The sequence below is a fragment of the Cydia splendana genome, chromosome 6, assembly GCF_910591565.1.
Source record: "Cydia splendana chromosome 6, ilCydSple1.2, whole genome shotgun sequence".
Classification (NCBI taxonomy): domain Eukaryota; kingdom Metazoa; phylum Arthropoda; class Insecta; order Lepidoptera; family Tortricidae; genus Cydia; species Cydia splendana.
In genome coordinates, this window is record NC_085965.1 from 5,829,105 (window position 1) to 5,836,286 (window position 7,182).

General features: G+C 39.6%; 1 pseudogene; it reads right to left on the reverse strand.

Moving 5' to 3' along the window:
• The window catches only part of LOC134791551 (uncharacterized), a 45,889-nt pseudogene extending 39,101 nt beyond the window's left edge, over positions 1-6,788 (reverse strand).
• Between the last annotated feature and the right edge of the window lie 394 nt (positions 6,789-7,182).

Sequence of the window (7,182 nt, forward strand, 5' to 3'; positions counted from 1 at the left end):
TATTAAACGTAAACGGTTTATTTTTGGTATTTAAGAGTTTTGCCGTTAGATGGGTTCAGAATAGTACCGCCAAAAGTGTCAAAACATGATTTTCCAAAATAAAATGGAGTTACGAGGTATGCGATTTAGGCCGACGATAGGTAAATGTCTGAAATGATGAAGTGGCAGAACGAGGAAAATTAACATTACAAACAAAGAAAAAAGGAACTTACCAGACGTGAAATTACAACCGTAAAGGATTACTCACGTTAGACCGGGCCGTGTCCGGGCTGGAGCTTCTTGCGCAACGTTTTCTATGGAAAGGATCACGTGATCGCCTGTCATGTCATAGAAAAGTAAGCGCCGGAAGCTCCGGCCCGGACACGGCCCGGTCTAACGTGAATTCTTTAGGGATCATGGAAACATCCAGCCCGTTGCGAAATAAGTATTGTCGAGGAGGGCACTTTCACATGTCCGAAAGTACCTAAAGAAACCTTATTTATTACTCTCTTTTAGTCCCTTTCTGGGACTTTCCAAACAAAAGCATAGTCAATGAAATATTGACCGTGAAATCACTAAGCCGCCTTCACGCTCTCTTTGATGTTTATGATGCCTTTTAAGATATACGAAAACATATATGTATTTCTATCGATACTGCGAATCGTTGACTTACATGGTAAGTATATTCATTTAGGTAATTATAAATAAGTAAGTAAAATATCCTTTATTGCACCATAAAGTTAAAAAAAAACACAAAAAGCGAAAAATACCTACTAAGACTTGGGTATGAGTGAAACAGAGTTACGCTATTAATGTGGGTACGAAAAAAATTTTGGGGACTTTGATCTAATATAATATTCGGAGCTAAGCAGCTCTAAACGTGTTAGGCCCTGGGTTTTCTGACCACCCGTCGCCGGCGGCCGGCGACCGACGCGTGTCCGCCGCCGACGACGTTCGGATGTTTTGTTCGGGAATGTTTGAGGGTGGTTTCTCTGAAACGCCGCCGGCGGCGGGTAGGTCGACGGGCGAAGGTCACACGCTGCACGCGTCGGTCGCTATCATTTTTGTAGAATAGCGACGGACGGCGGGTGGCGTCTTGATATTGAAAATGTCTCATTTCAATAAAGACAACGATGAATTATTAATAAATCTAATACGTTGTAATCCTATATTGTTCGACGCGTCTGACAAAGATTATAAAAATAACAATTTAAAGCACAGAAAATGGGAAAATATTTGTGAAACAATGAAAATTCCAGGTGAGTGTTTATTTACAATTTTACATTCTTAGTACCTATAATTACACCATATTTAATTGCCATGTCACTGACCCTTGAGGTGAACATATATAGTCTTTCAACTCATTTCTTAAATTTATTCCTGCGACTCCACCTACACCACCAGTCCGTCGAAGTGCCGTCAAATTGCTTTGATTCGTGTTATTGTTGCTGGTATTAGAGTTTGTGGGGTTTTCATTGCTTTTATTTTCCATTAGCATGTTATGAAGACAGCAACTTGCGAGAATTAAGTAGTCTACTGTGTCTGTGTTTTTGAGTAATATAGGTGTATGAAACACTCGGAAAACATTAGATAATATACCAAACGCACTTTCCACAGTTCTTCGTGCACAATGCGACTGAGCTCCTTCCCCGACGACGGGTGGCCGCGGGCCAGAAAACCCACGCACCCGCGACCGACGGCGTGTGGCACAGCGTGCGACGCACGTCCAGACGCCGCCGGTCGCGTGTGACGGGCCAGAAAAACCACGGCCTTAGGCCGGTAATCTCTCTTATGCTTAGGAGCCGTCACCGTGTCATTAAAATTCTCCGACGACGGGATTGGTCGACATTAATTGCGTTCGATTCTTTCCCTGTATGCGAAGCTTATTTATTTATATTATTCCATCAGCTTCTCTGTTTGTGCATAATTGTTTTCCATCGTAATTTGTTGGAAACGTTCGTACTTGTCATGCTAGTTCATTAATGTCAGTACTTTTACCGAGACTGACTGAAATAGCAAGACACGTTCGTAAGTTTCCGTGAAAATACGATGGAAAATAATTATGCACTACATCTGTATGGTATAATATAGGTTCGCTCTTTTTATCCCTTGTGACTAAGCTCGATTGACCGCAGTCGTTATATGAATAATTTCCAATAATTCTCTACCCCTTTGAGATGCCAATCAATCTCTGAGATTTATTGATAGAATATATGTAAGTAATCGAGATACGGGAAAATCGTTACACTAGTAAGTAGGTAAATAATTGATTTTAGTAGGTAGGTACTAGGTACCTATTTTAAATTGTGGTATAGATATCTACATATGTATTGTATATAAGTACCTACTGTACGGCACTAATGCAAATTAAGAGCCTGATTTAGAAATATCCAGCTCTCGCTCTTGAAGAAATTTAGTCAAAGTCTAGTTAAAAGGGGCCTTAACTCATACTAATAACACGTTACGAGAATTCATAAACTCCATGTACCTCTACTTGCATTCTTCTAAAATACGTTCCTATATAACCCTAATCACCAACCTTATACGGCTATTATTACTCACAGACAATCTTTCAGCCCTCATAATACGTGACTTTTTACACAGATGAGAAGACACGAACTGCCGACTAACACTATATCGAATAAATTGATGATCGAAGAGGAAATAATGAGCATTTTGTAAACACAGTCGAGCGACTGGTGCATTTGCTAAGTATTCGCAAGTTTCGCAACACTTTCGGAATAAACGCTTGCTGTTTAAACTTATTTGTAAGTATTTTTATGGGACTTAATAACAATGTCATGTCCTAATTTTATTGTTTATGAAGTGCCCGGGAATCTAACATGCTTTTAGGGGACAAAAATATGCCTTTTCAATTCAATTCAATTCAATTCTTTATTGATAAAAATATAATTTTACATGTCAGGTACATATATGCTTAATGCTAAGTCTTATAATTAATTAATTATTAGATTTATTTACATAGTTGGACAGGCAAGGCTGAGCCCGCGAACTAGTAGTTGTTTATTAGATAAATTAATGTGTAAGTACCTATATTATAGTATTATCTACTTGGTACAGTGTTAGGTCTCGAAAAAGGCATCGATTGAGTAGTATGCATCAGACGCCAGTTTAGATTTAAGTTTTTTATTGAAACATAGGTCGCTGGTGGTTTGTTTCAACTCCAGCTGGATTTTATTATATACTTTAGGTCCTACCGTATGTATACACTTTCTAGACTTGGCAAGTCGCGTCTTAGGTGGATTAAGTTCAATAGGCCTCCTGGAACTCGCACCTCGGGCGTTGCCACGAGTCGGAAACAGTGTTATGTTGCGTCTTACGTATTTTGCCACTTCGAAAATGTATAGACACGGCAGGGTAAGAATTCCTGTTTGTTTGAATAGTTCCTGGGCTGGGTGGTCCCATGGGACGCCAGATATGCACCGAATTGCTCGTTTTTGGAGTTTGAATGGCCTTAGTCGGTCTGCAGCATCGCCCCATAGGTCGACTCCGTATGCTAGTATTGAATGAAAGTAGCCGTAATAAGCTTTCTTAATATTATTAATGTTTAGACTGGGGCGGAGTCTGCCCAGAGCGAAGCAAGCGGATGACAGGCGGTCACATAGCTGATCAATATGCGGACTCCACGTTAGTCCGGAGTCGATTATCAGGCCTAGGTATCGCACTTGGTCAACCTGAGGGACGTATTGGCCGTTGCAACTTATATTTAAATCGTGCGCTCTGTTACCTCGCAAGCAGAAGCGGAGTATGTTAGTTTTTTCAACGTTTAATATCATTCCGTTGGCCGAGAACCACCTTGCTACTTCATCCATTACTTTGACCAATTTAGTTTTGAGTAGAATTTGATTTTCAGCTGCTACGATTACACAACAGTCATCGGCGAACATCACAATTTCCGCATCGTCGGTGGCGGTTGTAAAATCGTTCATTAATATTGAAAAAAGGTTATTACCGATCACAGATCCCTGCGGAACAGCAGCGTCCCCCAATTCCAGGAGACCAGATCGTACTCCGCGTACGGAAGTTAGTTGTTTCCGGCCCTTTAGGAAGGAGGCTATCGTTTTTAGGAAGCTGCCGGTGATTCCATAGTGATCTAGTTTGGATAAAATGAGAGGGTGACTAACCAGCTCAAAGGCGCGCGACAAGTCGCAGAATATGGCTGCCACCTGTAGCCCGGCATCGAGGTGGCCGGTCACCCTGGTCACTACGTCGCGTGCCGCGTCGATGGTTGATCTCCCGGGTTGGTAAGCATACTGCTGAGTGTTTAATAAATTATTAGAGTAAAAATGAGACATTAATTTTTCACTTAGTACTCGCTCGAAGACCTTCGAAAATAGTGGTATTAGCGAAATGGGTCGATAGTTCTTTAAACTGTTAAGGTCGCCCTTACCTTTATATATCGGTTGTACCTTGATATTTTTTAACGTGCTAGGATAGGTACCTGCATCTATACATCTATTTATTAGGTCACAAAATATATCAATAATAAATGTCGGTAGTATGTCAAGTAGACGGGACGACATATCGTAGATATCCTTCGAGTCTTTACGTTTGATCAGTTTTATTGATTTAGCAATGTATTGAAAGAGGAATGGTTCATTTTCAATATGCTTATTGTGTTTGTTTACGTACTTACTAAGATAACACAGCGCAGCGGGAATGTCGCAGGCGCAGGTGGTCTTGTTCGCGTCGACGTAGAACCGGTTTAGCGCCGATGCTCGACGGTCGTACCAGCTGATTCACTTATCAACACATCCAGCGAATCTTTTTTATTATTGTTGCTACTTGTTTCAGATGCAATTATATGCCATGATGTCCGGCAGATGTTATTGCTATTTGAAATCATGTCATTATAATGTTGCTTACGAGCGGCATAAAGTTCTTTCGAGTACCTAGTTTCGAGATCTAACACTGTGTCGGCAGATAATTGACTATGTGACGTGTTATTATTGTTATTATGCAGGGCTGATTTTATTTGTCGCAGGTGGTTTCGTAATTGAATAACAGGTTCGCTTACCCATGCCTTGCTATAATTTTTAAGAGGATACTTTTTCAATGGAAAGTTAATATTATAAAAGTTAATTATTATGTTTATAACAGAATTAAATATAATGTCGGGACTAATTTGATTATTTAGGACAAATGCCCAGTCGTAGTTATATAAACAGAGATTGAAGTTGTATTTGTTCATATCTGAAAACAGTCTTTTCCAAATGACATTGTTAAGTTGTAACACTCTTAGTATAGTTATAGTAATTAAAACACATTTGTGGTCAGATACAAGCATATCGTACGGTTCTACACATAACACTTCGTTTTTTTTAATATTGGTATAGGCGTGATCGATGCAAGTACTAGTTGTATTGCAAATTCTGGTGGGGAAGGACACCAGTGACGTCATGCCAGCTGATTTAACTAGGTCAAGTAGGACCTTTTTTTCGTTAGTTTTAGTTAGTAAGTCGATATTGAAATCTCCTACAATTATAACTTTGTTTTGTTTAAATACAGGAAGTTCGATAATTTTCTTTCCCCTATCCACAAAAAAGTCACATAACCTAACTCGTAGATGTTAAAAAAGTTATTGACCCTTAACTTGACGAGTTGAATATAAATCTGCTCTGTATAATATGCCGAGATCAAAAGCGTCACGTTTTCATAGTGAGATACTCATTCGCTGACTTGATCCGGGTATATCATTACGGACGTGGGCTTATAAAGCTCTGACACTGTCACTCTCAAAAGTAATGTTTGCGAAACCCTCGATTGGTGACCATGTCAAACTGAATCCCAAACTTTCCCGTATAGCGATGATGAAATAGCTAACGTGATTAACCCTTGAATTTTGATGCGGAGTTACAGCAGTTTCAGACGTCGTGACAACTTTTTTTAGGTGATAAATGCCCTCACAAAGTGCCCCATTTATTCGACCATAGGTAAAAGAAATAGCTGCAAGAACTTAGAATTTCTACATGTGTAGGAACCTCTTTTTACCGGCAATGAACTGGGTGCACTCATCTATAGAAACATTGCGATTCTAATAAAGAATAGCCAGGAATGTAAACGTATTACTGTCTAGGAGATGGCCAGCCAATTACTGGAAAAATAATCATTAATCAATATGTCCATTGAAACTAATTGCGTAAACAATTCAGTGTTTCACAGTAAAATTCCAAATTGTTTTTAATATAAACTTCAATTCCACTGTTTGTTCAACAAAACAGAAATGGAAGGAAAACGAGACGAAATACTCGATTTTCCTCAACGAATTACAATCCTCAACGGGATTTTCCGGATTACGATGGATTATTTAATTACGTGACTCAGAAAATTCTATTTGCTAATGCAATGTTTAAATTCTTCGAAAAATGATTTGGTAATTTATTTTATTCATTCAATATTATGAACCTAGGAAGGTATACCATTTTAATTATAATCGCATTGTCATCCGACGACTAACAATAATACAATGTATTAAGCATAACAGCAAAGACTTACGATTTCGACCATCATAAAGATGTGCAGTTAAAATATTGCTCTGCATATCCATTTCCATTCCGAAACCAGCAGGATGCAATAAGTCATGTAGAACTAAATCTTTAGCGGAATAGTCGTGGCGAGTTCATTGCTGTTATTCTGATCGCTTGCCGTAGACCCAGCATAAGAGCGCTCTCTAATTACACTTGGTTTTTGCAAATCTCCAGGTCAAGATACACTAGCTACCCAGGTTCACTCACCCAACCAATACACGTCCCAAGGTACCGATCCGTGCACGGATTACGGTTCTCCATTTCCAATAGAACAAAAGAAAGTCTTGAAGCGTTATTCCTTTGGCTTTTTGAAAGCTTCCTCCTTTTATTGCAATTCGATCATGAGTATTTTATACGCGGTGCCGTTATCACATTTTGCGCTTGTGTTTTTCATTTTCATTTAATACCTACTGTTAGCTGTCGGATCGGAGAGAAACGATGAGCGAGTGAGTGAAGAAACTGAGATGGAAAGAATAAAAACTTACGTACTTTAGAGCTTAACCTTACCTAGGGCACTAGGTACGGTACCGCTGGAGAGAAGAAATGCAATAAGCCCTTAGCGAACTCAGCGCCGTCGACTGGACAGAAACGGCTTTGGACAGTTTGGACAGAGAAGCATGACGGTCTTTGGTGTCACTTCGGGTCGTTGTGCCAC